The 14282-nt window shown below is 47.2% G+C and overlaps 1 protein-coding gene across 2 annotated transcripts in view; it reads right to left on the bottom strand.

Annotated features, from left to right (window-relative positions):
* Dlgap2 (DLG associated protein 2) overlaps window positions 1–14282 on the bottom strand; it is a 735414-nt gene that overhangs the window by 555522 nt on the left and 165610 nt on the right. The window lies entirely within an intron of this gene.

The following is a 14282-nucleotide window of genomic DNA, read 5'->3' as shown; positions in this document are numbered from 1 at the left end:
GCAATTAATGGGTTTCTAAACAGGGCATGAGAAAAAGCAAGGCTCACTCCTTTTGGTCACTGTCTGGTCTCTATGTTTCTAACTAAAACCTTTCTATGTCTCTCTCTCTGCTTCTCTGTCTGTCGCTGTATCTCTCTGTGTCTCTCTCTGCCTCTCTGTCTTTCAATGTCTGGCTCTGTCTGTCTGTCTGTCTCTCTCTCTCTCTCTCTCTCTCTCTCTCTCTCTCTCTGTGTGTGTGTGTGTGTGTGTGTGTGTATAAGAGAAAAAGGGAGGCAGAGAGAGACAGAGGAGAGACAGACAGAGGAGAGACAGAAAAAGTGACACAAGATGAGACAGACACAGAGAGAGATGGGGCAGAGGAACACAGGAAAATAAACAGATTCAGACACATGGGAGACATTGAAGAGAGAGAGAGAGAGAGAGAAATACAGAAGCACTCACCACACAACAAGGAAGAGAAAAATACTGTTGGATCTGCAAGGTAATTCCACATATCACTGTGGGCTGAGAACTGACTCTGTGTAGTTAAATGCCAAATGCCGTGAATGTCCAAATAGGTCAGAAATGTGGAAAAACAAAGCTATGTTTGCATTTGTAAAACGTAAGCTCAGAGTTCATCATCTGTCTAATCACACTGGGAAGCTCTTGATGCTTTCTCTACTAGCAGCAGGGATTCTGATACCATTTGGAGAGACTAAGGTTGACTTCCTGGAATTCGACGTGCTAAATTGAGAGACTTGGTTTTAAACGTTCCCACTGACTTCCAACCATTTTCAACCTGATCTATAATTTCTCAGTAGACATCTTTGTTAACTGCGCATTTTAGTTCTTTCACATACAGTTACAGAGTGGGCCTCGGTGCTCATATAGAAGGGAGTTTCTGTTGGGAAACACACACTCTCCAGCTGTACTTCCCATGCAGCTCGGGTAGCACGTTGACATGTGGCTGCTCCAAGCTGTGATACTCTATTATGAGGACACACATGGGATTTCAAAGATGAGCAATGATAAAAACATCGTCCATTTCTGTCTTGATCACATAACTGGAGAGAGAAAAAAAAAAAAAAAAAAAAAAGAACACGAGAACTAAACATGGCAGCACACACCTGCAGTCCTGTGCTTGAAAGACCGAGGGAAGGAGGGTTTGAATCTAGTACCAGCCGGGGTGCACAGCACGTTCTGATTCAGTCGGGCTACCTGGAGAGATGCCAGAGCAAAACCCAACAGGCAAGCAAGCAACAGGCAAAAGGCTTCTGAGAAACGGAAGCAACTTGCAAAATTCTCCCCTGCTAGAGGACAAGGACCTGACGAATAAACAGTTCCTTGCCTAAGAGAGGAAATAAGACGACATTCTTTATTAAAAATTCTTTATTATGGACATTGTGGAACACCTGCTTGCCTCCTGTTTCATTGCACAGGTACAATGCATACAGCAGCCAGTTCCAGCAGAACACCACATTCCTAGGCTCAGGCTCAACTGACATCCAGAAAACGTGTAGTGAAAGCTCCTTGCTGAGGAACTGAACCTGCCCATGTTCCTCTCCTAGGAGAGGCCTCTTGGCTTCCTCTGGATTCTGTCCATGTACCTCTCCCCAGGCTGGCTCTCCTTTCCATCTGGGCACGAACTGTACCTCCTCTGTGGGTAGTAATGCCAGCTTGGCCTTACTGGGTCTTCTAGCAAATCTCGGAGCTACAGCTGATCTCAGTTTGACAGGATGCTAAGTGGCTGAGCTGTGGAAATACCATTTGATGAAGAGGATGAAGGGTTTGCATGTGAACATTAGATACCGTCCATGGGACCAACCTGGACCTGAGCTGACTCCTATTGTGAGAGGGAAAGGCATTTGTGACTCTTGAAAGTGACAGATCCAAACCAGGGGAGTTGGTCCTATGAGTGCCTGGCTAATGTATGGTACCTATGATGTTTTCTCCTCCAGGTAGTTAAAGAAGGGCATGAAACATTCCTCAGCTGAGTTTTGTGTCTTCCAAAACTCTTAAGAATTGGTGTGACTGTCTCCTACTTAGAAGAAAGTTAAAGGAAGTCACATGGACCGGAACACAGCCCTCAGTGAGCAAAACAAAACAAAAAAGCAAGAGGAAGGAAACCGGGGCACCACACTAACCTCGTAAACACTAAGTCAATAGCACCCATTTGGGTAAATGTTCAATAAAGGGAGGGGAAACGAGGAAACTTTGAGGTTTTCCTATTTTGTGGCTATTTAATCAAAATGTAAGATAAAACCAATACAAATGCCATATGATTCCAATTCCACAGGTGCCAGAGGGCTCATGCTAACCAAAGAAAAGCTGCAAAGGGAAAGCAAAATGGCAGGCTCCACTCCTTGCACCTGTAACTGGCACAGACTGAGACTTAAGCTCCTAGGGAACTGGAAGGAGAACAAATCCCACGAGCTGCGACTGGCCCTGTTGAGTCTGCAAAGGCAGCAGTCTTCAGATGGAGGCCACTGGCTGTGGAGGTGTCAAAAGCAGTTTTGAGTCGCTGCTGAGCTGTGGTGAGATCAGATCACTACTTCCTAGAAGCAAATGCTTTTCTGACTCTGCGTGTGTGTGTGTGTGTGTGTGCGTGCGTGCGTGCGTGCGTGTGTAGAGTCTACCATGGGCAGTCCCAGTCTCAATACTGGCCATGCCAAACTGAAATGAAGAGAAACAGCCCCACTCGGCAGACCCAGCCTGAAGCAGGCATGTAGCAGATCCGAGCTTTGGTGGGTGCAGAGTAACAGCCCAGGGACTGGCTAATCACGGTCACACATGACCTCAGCATCAGTCAGCTTCTTGATGTGACCTATGAGTCACACCACTGACCATCTTTGCCTTTCTGACTCAGACCTCCAAATCAAGGCCTAGACTATGATCTTCGGCCCACTGCTACGGGACCACTGGCCTCTGCTGCTGCTGTCTGATGGGTTCGGTGTACCCAGTTGCTCTCAGAAAAGCTGTGATCCACTGTAATCCACTATGATCCCTTTTGATCTTTTGTGATTGCTCACTGGGTGTACTGGCTGGATTTGTGTGTCAACCTGACACAAGTTAGAATCATCAGAAAGGAAGGAGCCTCAGTTGAGAAAATGTCTCCATGAGGTCCAGCATTTTCTCAATGAGTGATCAATAGGAGAGGGCCCAGCCCATGGTGGGTAATGTCATCCCTGGGCTGGTGGTCCTGAGTTCTATTAGAAAGCAAGCTGAGCAAGCCAGGGGAAGCAAGCCAGTAAGTAACACCCCTCCATGGCCTCTGCATCAGCTCCTGCTTCCTGACCTGCTTGAGTTCCAGTCCTGACTTCCTTTGGTGATGAACAGCAATGTGGAAGTGTAAGCTGAATAAATTCTTTCCTCCCCAACTTGCTTTTTGGCTTTGGTGTTTCATTGCAGCAACCTGGAAAATCATTAACTAAGACAATGGGTAAATGATCAGATCAAAGGTGAGCAGAGAAGTTATGAAAAACAACTGTTTTAACTACTTGAGAAGATTTGGGGTTTCATCCCGCTCCGTTTCTGAGCACTGTATATATGTCTGTGGCTGGGCCCTATGGAAATTCAGTCTCCTAAAGATGCTTTCCTTTCCTGCCTTCAACACAATCTTTTCTGATGAAGGCCTGTGTGAAAAAAAAAATTGGCCAGAAAACATTGAAAATAATGAAAGAGATGGGGAAAAACTTCTCTGGTGATGAAGTTCTGGCACATGGAAACCAGGAATGGGGGCAAGGCCAAGCTCAGGGAGGACCCTGCTTTCTAGTTGCTCCTGAGGCTAGCACCCCCTGCCACCTTTCCAAGTCCTGAGCCCTAAGCCCTGTAGCCATGGAACCTCTGGTCATACCTGAGCACAGAAGGCAAATGTGGCTGCACCTCTCTGCCCATACAGACCATCAGCAGACAGCAACACGTGTGGTAGATGAACAAGTCTGTCTACCCCAAGTTGCCCTCTCAAACCAGGGTCTGAACTCAGCAATCACACCTGGCAAAGTCACACAGAGGAGGGCTTCAGTGGGAAACCACTTGCTGGTACTAAGAGTAACCAACACCAGAGAGACTCTGATTCCAGAGTGCTGATCCACTCTCAGATGGAGTCCCTCAACATGTCTCCTGACTGCTGCAGCAAAGCATTATGGTCTCAGGAGCCAGGCTTTGCCTAAATCTATTCCTCAAGCCAGGGATAAAAATCAAAAGTTTAGTAAATTTAAAGCCAGGAATGATGGAAAATGTCCATAACCCTAGCATCCAGGAGGCTGAGGCAGGAAGACTGTCATGAGTTCAAGGCCAGCCTGAGCTATAAAGACCCAAATAATGAAGAAGGAGGAGAAGAAGGAGAAAAGGAGGAGGAGGAGGAGGAGGAGGAGGAGGAGGAGGAGGAGGAGAAGGAGGAAGAGGAGGAAGGGGAAGAAGGGGAAGAAGGGGAAGGAGAAGAAATAATAATAATTGATAATAAGAAATGAGGCTCTGGGTCTTCCAAAACAGACCTTGGTGGATATAGTGGGCTCATTTCCCAGCCTGTTCTGAGAGGATTTGGTACAATGGGCTGGGGCAGCCCTCATCCAGACATGCCAGGTGAGGATTTGGCAAGCAGCTTCCCACACTGACATTGAATTTGACAACTCTAGTTCACTGGAACAAAATGCAAAGACTGTGGGGCAGGCCTGACATTTCCCTTCAGGGAGCCTAGGATCTGACATATGTCAGGCAGAACGTGTTAGACCCTGGGCACCTCACATGTGTCGTCCTGCATTACAGCGAGAGTATCAAGGCTGACCTGTGCATGCCTCCTCAGAGAGGGGACTGTGGCACCTCTGCTGGCCTCCTCAGTGTTATCCCATGTGTCCCCCACCTCCTGACAGTGTTTGTGTCGCTCTAGTAATAACTCCCTATGCACATGTACAGTGTGAAGCATATATTGATACGGATGACAGAGCTGTAGAATCAGTGGGAACCTAAGAGATCATGTGGCAAAGAGCCCGTGCTGTGGGTGAGAGACCTGAGCTCAGTGAGGTAAGCGCTACCCACAGTAACTCCACATACAGAAGCCAGGTCTGACTCACTAGATTCTCCTACACATTCTGCTCCTGCTCCAAGCCCCCTCCTCGGCCTCATAGCAGCTACCCAAGTCCACCTTACAGGACTGTTCTGTGTGCACTGGCCCGTTCCCACGGTGTTTGGTCATCTCCTGATCTGCCATTATTACCAATTCTAAAGGTGGAATGAAAACCTAGGGAAAGTAAATGTCATAGATGCACAAGGACTCACACACCAAGTGCTACCTTCAGGCTCCGCCAGCCCCAGGGTCTCTAGGCTTCCGCAGCCTTCGTTTCTATTCTAAGCACCTCACTTGCTAAGTAGCTGCCAACGGCATTTTGTTCATAAAGATGAGCCTCTGACTCCCTCATTCTCCGAGATTCTTTTACCCATTTCAGCCTGAAGGTGTACATTGATGAACACAGATAAACATGTCAGCAGCACACACAGTGGTCACACATGTCACCACACACAGTGGTCTCACATGTCACCACACACAGTGGTCATACATGTCACCACACACAGTGGTCTCACATGTCAGCACACACAGTGGTCACACATGTCACCACACAAAATGGTCACACATGTCCCCACACACAGTGGTCACACATGTCACCACACACAGTGGTCACACATGTCCCCACACACAGTGGTCACACATGTCACCACACACAGTGGTCTCACATGTCACCACACACAGTGGTCTCACATGTCACCACATACAGTGGTCTCACATGATATGTCATTACACACAGTGGTCACACATCAGCACACACAGTGGTCACACATGTCAGCACACATGGTAGTCTCAAATGTCAGCACACACACTGGTCTCATATGTTCCCTACACATCAGGGCCACCACCCACACTGAAAGCACAAAAGTCATTGCATCTGCCAGCACATCTCTACACTGGGGCCGCAAGTCACACGTCTGGGGCCCTTGTCAGTAGCGAAGACCCACTGCAGACGCTCCTAAGTATGAAGATTTCTGCACCCAGAACTCTTTGATCAGATCCTCACATTGCCCTCAGTCTCTACTTAAAGATCAACAGGTCTCCAACATGTGTTCCTCAACATCTCCCAAATCCTATCCCTGGCTCCTTGCCCAAGATAGGAGGCAGCCATGGGGCTTGGGCTTGCTCGATATGCCTGCTCACTGGGCCGGAGGTCAACAGAGGTAGGGCTGTATGGACCAGGGCCACACTCCAGACTTTACCTCTAGGCTTAGGGTTTCTGAGTCCAGACCAGATTTCTTTCCCTAAATCATGCTAAGAACCGACCTGAAACTCACAGGACTCTTCTCTCCAGATTGGATTCTCTCCCCCTTTGCTTTTCCCAGAAAACTTTCATTCGCTCTCAAAGCCTGACTGATCTCCATGGGAAGTTCCTGTCCGAATAGAAATGACGGTGGGTACATTGTGCCATACCATCTGCCTCGCCCATGTGCTCATCGCAGTAGGAGTGGTCTCTGTCTGTCCCCAGAGGCCCTGAGTTCTTCAGAGCACTTATGCAGTCTGTGTGTTACACGCCCAGATCCTAGAACAGAAGGAAGTAATTCAAACTGCATGTCACTTTCCTGTCTCACGCCAACCTTCACCATAGCACAGAGCCGCGGCTCTAGGATCAGGGCCTAGTAAAGCTGTTTCCTGTTCCATCCCCTGGGCAACCCTAGCCAGGACTTATTTTGCACTTTCTTATATGAAGGACTGAATCAAAGCCAATCACTCTGTTTGACCCTGCTCTCCGAGAGGTGCAGAAAAATGGGTCGACTAAATGCAGAGCCATCTGTTGTACCTGAGGTGGCTGGCCTCAGGTGGCCATTGGAACCTGACTGTCACAGCTTATGCCCGGTGATCAGCAGGGGCTGGAACACAGCTGCACAGAAAAACCAAGAGGGCCCCCCTTGTTCAGCATGGAGTTCACCTAAGCCCGGCTGTGGTGACAGAACACTAGAGACAGTTCCCACAAGATTCTCTTGAGAAAGGAAAGGTGACTTAAGTCACATAGCATGAGAACAGGAAAACATGGCTTCCTTAATCTCAGGGAAAGAGCTTCCAGATGCCCCAACACTTACTAGATCCAAGACCACAGGAGGCTACCAGCTCCTTCCAGGATCACTGTTGGTCAGCTCCCTTGACCCCTAGCTCCTGCTCCTCAAGACCATACCAGGGCTCTGTGTGCCTCTCACAGACACCATACCTGGGACCCTATGAGCCTACTGTCTTCCAGTGGTGTGTGCCTGGCCCTGTAACCCATGGGAAACACCCCAGAGTTACAGTTACTAACATCTCTTGAAAACCACTTTCCCTAATAAAGTCACTGAACGGGGGTCTGTTGTTACTTTGAGAGAAATACTGTAACTTTTAAAAGGTACAGATGATGAAACACTTAGAGCATCCCTTCTGTTTTGATGTTATTGTGGCACTGAATGGATGGGTACACGTGTGTGAAGCAGCACCATCACCAGGGGGCACCAACAGGAGAGCCTCTGCTACCTAAGTTCCACTGAGGCAAGGAAAGGTGTGGGCGAAGCACCTTAAATGGATCCTTGCCTGTATATGAATGCATGACACAAAGCCAAAGGGCCTTCCTACGTGTATTAGTCAGCCTGGGACACTAAGCAACAGTACTTTCCCAGAACAACCAAGCATCAGTACCACATCTCAAGCAAATTGTGCTGGTCTTGAGAACAGAGCTAGGAGAGGAGCTCACACCGACCAAGTGAGCCTCCATGTGACATTTCTGCATGGAGATCTATGAGCACACCTTGCAAATGCAATTGCACTCTACACACGGGGAAAGCCTGGCCACGGTCTCAGAGTCCTGCGGAAAATGCAAATGGGCAGACATTTAGAAAGGGCAGTATCGATCATGCTCCACCCCTGCACAGGGGTGAGGCTGGCAGAACAATGTCCAAGAAGCTGACATTGTCCAAAACATGGCTGGCTGAAATCCTCCACGACACACCACCGGAAACACTTTCCCCCTGAGGGCTGCACTTTATTTTTTTTTAATCTATTAAGAAGCTGATGATGCCTTTCCCTCCATTCTCAGGAATCAGCAGGATATCCAGCCAGACATCCATCCCTTCAATCCCATTCTGCCATCATGGCTAACATCTCAGAAATAATAATAATTAAAAATATCCAAACAACAGCTGACCAGTCAGGAGTGTCTGCTGAAGCCCGTAAGACTGGGATAGCAAGTTCAAGGCCACTTCAGGCTAAACAATGAGACAGTTTTAGTGAGACCCCTTGAAGCAAGCCCTATCTGTAAATGCATATGGCAAGTGACATCAGACTCCTCAATCAAACCCTTCAGAAAGAGTATCTATCCTACGGAGAGAGTGACAAGGGACAAGTGTCAGCATGCAAACATCCTTCCAGATCCATGCCTTGCCTGGTATCTACAGGCTTCGCCTTTTCCAATTTGGAAACTTGTGCCAGGACAGGCCCTCCCTGGGACTTGTCCATCTACTGATGACAGCCAGCCACTACAACTACCATGGTCCTGTTATCCACTGATCAATCCCTCCAAGTCCTGTACACAGGACTCCTACCCTGAGAACACCTCAGACACACCTAGAAACACAGGATATGGCACTCTATGTCCTGAGTCAGGTCATGCTGGCAGGTGTCCATGCCCCTTGGCTTTCAGCAGGCTCTACTACAAACCTCACCAGGTGGGGGCTCCTGGGCTGAAGCAGAACCCTCTGTAAAGACCTAATTCTCACTATGGTGTCCCTGCCTTCCAGGGCCTATTCTCAATAGGCGGATGTGGGAAATAATTTATGAATTCTTTTTATTTTGAACCTAGCACATATCAGGGTTCTAATACTAATATATGTCTAAAACCATCTAATACATGTTGAATACTGTCTAATACATGTCAAATATTAATACATGTCTAATACTGACTAATACCATCTAATACATGTCTGATATTGACTAATACTGTCTAACACATGTCTAATACAATTTAATGCATGTCTAATACTGTCTAATACATACCTAATATTGTCTAATGCATGTCTAATACTATATAATACATGTATAATACGGTCTAATACTATCTAATACATGTTTAATACTGTCTAATACATGTAAAATACTGTCTAATACATGTCAAATATTAATACATGTCTACTACTATCTAATACATGTCTAACACTGTCTAATACATGTCTAATATCATCTACTACATGTCTAATACTGTCTAATACATGTTTAATACTAATACATGTCTAATACTGTCTAATACATGTCTAATACTGTTTAATACTGAACTACATTCACATGTTTTAAATTGTTTTATTTTCATTTTTTTATTTTGAGACATCTTCTTATACATACAAGTTGCCTTAGAATTTGTCTTACAGTCCAGGTGGGACTTTGATTTATGATTCTCTTGACCATAACTTATGATTAAGGCTTCTGCCTCGTGAGTAGCTGAGATTATAGGCCAAGAGTCCCAAATGTATTTATAAGCACAGAAAACCACAGAAATCCTATCCTCCTCAAAAAGAAAAAGACTTAACCTAGATACACATATTCAATGCCATCCAATGTTCAACAGGCGAACACATACTTTGTATGGAGGGGAGTCATAAAATAGGAGTGAACACGAAATCTGGGCTCACGGGAACACGCAGACCACCACGACAGTACACCGCCACGCGGTGTGATCTGTGCTAGTGCACCCATAACCAGCATGGAGCTACACAGCCAGAAGATGATCAGAGCCACTCGGGACTTTTACACGCTTCACTAACCACATTAAAAAGGAAAGGGATGCAGGATTGATTAGTTCTAATAGGTTTCAATTTAATATAATGTACTCACTATATCATTGTTCCTTTCAAAATATATTTTGTTTGTATGAGTGCTTCATCTGCACGTCTGTACATGCATCCCATGCATGCCCAGTGCCTGCAGAGGTCAGAAGAGGGTGTGTGGTTCCCAGGAAACTGTATTACAGATAGCTGAGCCACCGTGTGCAAGCTGGGAACAGAGCCCAAGTCCTCGGCAAGAACAGCAAGTGCTTTTAATCACTGAGCCATCTCTCCAGGCCAAAAATATCATCATTTCCACATGCAGCCTGCATGAAATATTGTTGGCTCCTTTTATGTTTTTATGTTGTCTTCAGAGACTGCATATATTTTGTTCTAGGAGCACTTCTCAATCTGTGGGCCACATGTCAGGCCTCCATAACCACGGGATGCTGGTAGTCGCTACAATAAAGTTCAGGCAAACTGTACATCTTTCTGGCCACAAGACACAGCGAAAAAGGAAGAACTCAGACCTGATCCCAGGAGGGGATGACCTTAGAGTAGGGTGTATGGCCTGGGACATGGGTATCATCCAAAGGGACACAGCAGAAGTCACGGCTAACGGGTACAGCAGGATTAGATATCACACAATACATAGCTCTGTCTAGCCAGAGGTTCTGTCCCCTGAACTAAACTTTTCCTCATAGTAGAAGCCTAACAGAGACATACTTGGAAAATGCATCAGTGTGATTTGGAGAGGTTAAACAGGAAAGAAAAAGGGTGCTGGTGGAAATGTAAGAAACCATTCAGGGGTTGGTATGGAGCTAGAGAAAATACTAGAAAGCCACCCTCAAGTTCTGTTTTCTGCACATGAGGGGTGGGGGTGGCAACCTGCATGTCTGGACTATTCTCCTCTGTGCATTAACAGTCTCTTGCTAAGAAAAACAAGGGAGCGCTGGCTCCTCAGATCCCTTGTGCCTATCCTCTGCTTGTTGACTCTTACATAGCTGTGATGCCTTGTCCACTGCAACCCACCCCACCTTCCAGAATGTATAGTTAGAGTCAAAGTATCACAAGCATTAGACAGAGAATGAATCAAAACAGAGAAGAAGCTAGATTGAAGCAGAACCCACTCAGGAGAACTCAGACCAGATCTACTGACCAGAGTTCATGGCCTCTGGGAACCACAGAGGCATAGTCAGGAAGCAACAAGGACCAGTAACGAGACAGACATCACAGAAACCTGCACTCAGATAATGGCACAGCCACTTGCCATCTTACAAAGGTGTGCCAATTATGCTCTGGGACCCACAGGGACAACATGACCACCTACAGGGCTTCTGCAAGCGTCAAGCAGGAGTCCTGTTAACAGGCACCAGATGAAGCAGCAAACCAGCTGATTCAAACATCAACCCTTCTCTATGACTGCACAGGGCTGACCCAGCCTCATTCAAACTGATCAACCATCCTACTCCTGAGGTTTATAGAAAAGAAAGCAAAAATGTAATGCATAGAACATGGTCATATGTATTTCTCTCTAGGTTCCTTAAACTTGGAGCCATTTCTCTGGTTTCCTTCCTCCATGTTAAGCAACTGACTTGGCAGACCGTGGGGAAGGACCTGGGTTTCGGAGTTGCACTGGGAGTATATCAAAGTGCTTTAAGACATGACGTTTGGCCCGTGGAGGTGCTGGGTAACTGTTCCAGATCCCGAAGCCTGTGTGCAGTTTCTTTTGTCATGAAATTGGCTAGAAGCTAAGAGCAAGAAGAGGGTGCTGACAAAGGGCAACAGGAAACCCCTCCCGGGTGACATGCAGGAATGACACATGGCCTTCCCAGTTGGTAACCACGACTTCCAGCAGGCGGTTCTGATGCACCTCAGCTACAGAACAACACGGCGTGAAGCACATGAGAGGCTTACACTCTTCTGTCTTCTACCCCAGGGACAAAGGCTCCTCAAGGCTCCAGAACTCAAGGTAAAGAGTGGGTGGCTGAGTGCTGTGGGCACTGGAGCAGAGAAGTGTTTATATCTGCCGGTTCAATTGATTGAGCACCTTAAAGCGCAGAGATCAAGAGTGTAGTGAGGTTATAAAGACATTAAAAACGGAACCCCGTGGCTATTTCTTATGTGCCTACACAGTGGAGTGCCAGCTTCCAGCAAGGGAAGGCAGGAGAGATCTGGGGCAGCAGGCTAGGATGGTTAGTTTTCATGTTCAACCTAATACAATTCAGAATCACTGGGAGAAGGACTTCTAGGAAGTCCTTCTATGAAGCTTTATCTTAATTGTGGTAATTGATGTGGGACGTCTCCCACCATTGTGGGCAGCACTGTTCTCTGAGAAGGAGGAGGAAGAGGAGGAAGAAGGGAAGAAAAGGAAGGAAAGGAAGGAGGAAGGAAGGAGGAAGGAAGAAGAGGGAGGGAAGAGGAGGAGGAAGAAGAGCTAATGATGAAACTGGGAGGCAGACCTGTCTGAGAGTCTAAAGGGAGTTAGAGGGATAAAGATGGTGAATATTATCAAGGAACGTTGTAAACATGTACAAAATTCTATTTTTTAAGAGACAACTAGAGGAACCCCAGCAGGCATCCATTAGCTCACTGCTTTCCACCCTTGACTTCAAGTTTCTGCTGCCTCACCTCCCTCACAGTGATGGACAGACTGTAACCTGGAACTGGGAGCCACATGAACCCTTGGTCTTAAGTTACTTCTGTTGGGAGTATTTTTTCTCACAGCAACAGGAAATGAAAGTAAGAGAGAGGGTATCTCATCACAGAGTCTATGAAGGGCCAGAAGAGCCCCAGTGAACTTGTGAAACCAGGAGAGAGAGAGGACCTGTCATAGCTGGCTCACCAGAGGGGAAAACGACGAAGTCCACTGAGAAAGGACCTTGTCAGAAATGGCGAGTCTAAAATGAGTAGCAGAAATCTCTGGGGTTCCTAGTGATGTCAGGAATCTCCAGAACTCAAAAGTGTCTTATGGCCTCTTCTTGCCTGTTCCAGTGACAGGGAACATGGAAAGCCCCTCCCCTCTCCCCTGATTGCTTAGAAAGTCCCTTCCCTTGGCTGTGCCAAGCACCAGAGTGCCATCCACACTCTGGGACATCACATTGTCTCATTCCATCAGGGCCGGCTGGGCACTTGGTAGAGTCCTCGGAACTCCATGCCTGCTGACACCCTTTCTGCCACGTGTGTGCTCTCCTAGTGATGCTGATATGATCAAGTGCTGTGTGGTGGCCTGGCACACCTGGCTGTGACTGTCACCTGGGTGGCTCCACATGTTTTGTTCTGGTCCTTTGTGCTTTTGACACTTGCCACACTGGCCCTCATACTGTCCTCCTGGTATGGTTCTTGAGGCTCTGTGGCTGCGACCTCTCAGCTGCCGAGAGCAAGAAGTTCCCAACTCTGACTCTAAGTCTCTATTCCTCTCCATCTGCATGTGTGGTGAGAACCCAGGGCAGCATGCAGTCTCAGCCCACTTCTCTGAGTGATTACACCCCATACCTTCCTCTCATGCCCCAGCTCCTTGTTAAGAAAAGACACCTTGCTATCATGTTCCACTTAGCAGGAACCCTCAGCTGCAGTGGTCAGAACTTCACTCAGGGATCTGCCTGAGTTGGGGAAGGTTGGAGTCAGCCCTCCACTGCTTAGAGTCTGAGCCAGCTACCTGGTGTCATCCTATATGAAGTTTTCCTGAGTGTTAGCTTTACACATGCAGGTAGACTCGAGAGCCTGGAGTCCTGATCTTTAATACCTTCAGTGGCTTTCAACCATTCAATTAACACAGTTAGGAAACAAAAGGTTTGCTTCAGCAGCAGAACCTACACAGTTGAATAACATTGCCTTTCACTGTTATTTTCAGTCACTAAGAAGTCTTTATAGTAGATTCCTCCTGAAAGCAATGTGCTGACCTCCAAATGGATGCTCCTGTAGTGTTCACCTTCCTCAGCCTTGCCATCCTGCCCCCAGGGACTCTACCACCTACCTCTTCTTAATCTCGGGTTGTTTTCCTTCATATTATACAACCCCTTGGCACTCGGTTCTTCACTCAGCTTAAACAGAACAGCTTTTGCTCAAGTAACCCCCCACTCCCAGTTCCTAGCTCAGTCCTGCTAGGAATAGTGCTGGGTCTCCAAAACCATGCAGCTTCCTCACCATATATATGGAGCTTCCAACAGCTGTTATGCAGCCTATAGCCAGTCTGGCTGAGGAGGCACTATCTTCTTTTCGTTGGTGCTCACTCTGGTTACCAGCTTTGCCCCACATGTCAACAGCCATGGTCTTCCTAACAGGCTGACTCCAATGGCACACAGCACAGCCAACTAGTCTGCCTCCTCCTGCCCACCTGATCTACAGCCACATACCTTCTGTGAAGTCCTGTTTGTCCACACTAAGACCTCTCCCCGAGGAGAGGCTTCCTGGACTGGGAGCCTTTTAGTTCATGTGGAGAAGCAGGATTCACTGGGAGGGGAAATACGGCAACCTTCACCATGGCT

Source organism: Arvicanthis niloticus, chromosome 16 (assembly GCF_011762505.2).
Source record: "Arvicanthis niloticus isolate mArvNil1 chromosome 16, mArvNil1.pat.X, whole genome shotgun sequence".
In the NCBI taxonomy this organism is placed as follows: domain Eukaryota; kingdom Metazoa; phylum Chordata; class Mammalia; order Rodentia; family Muridae; genus Arvicanthis; species Arvicanthis niloticus.
The sequence above is the reverse complement of the archived record's forward strand: the minus strand, read 5'-3'. Positions and strand labels throughout refer to the sequence as shown.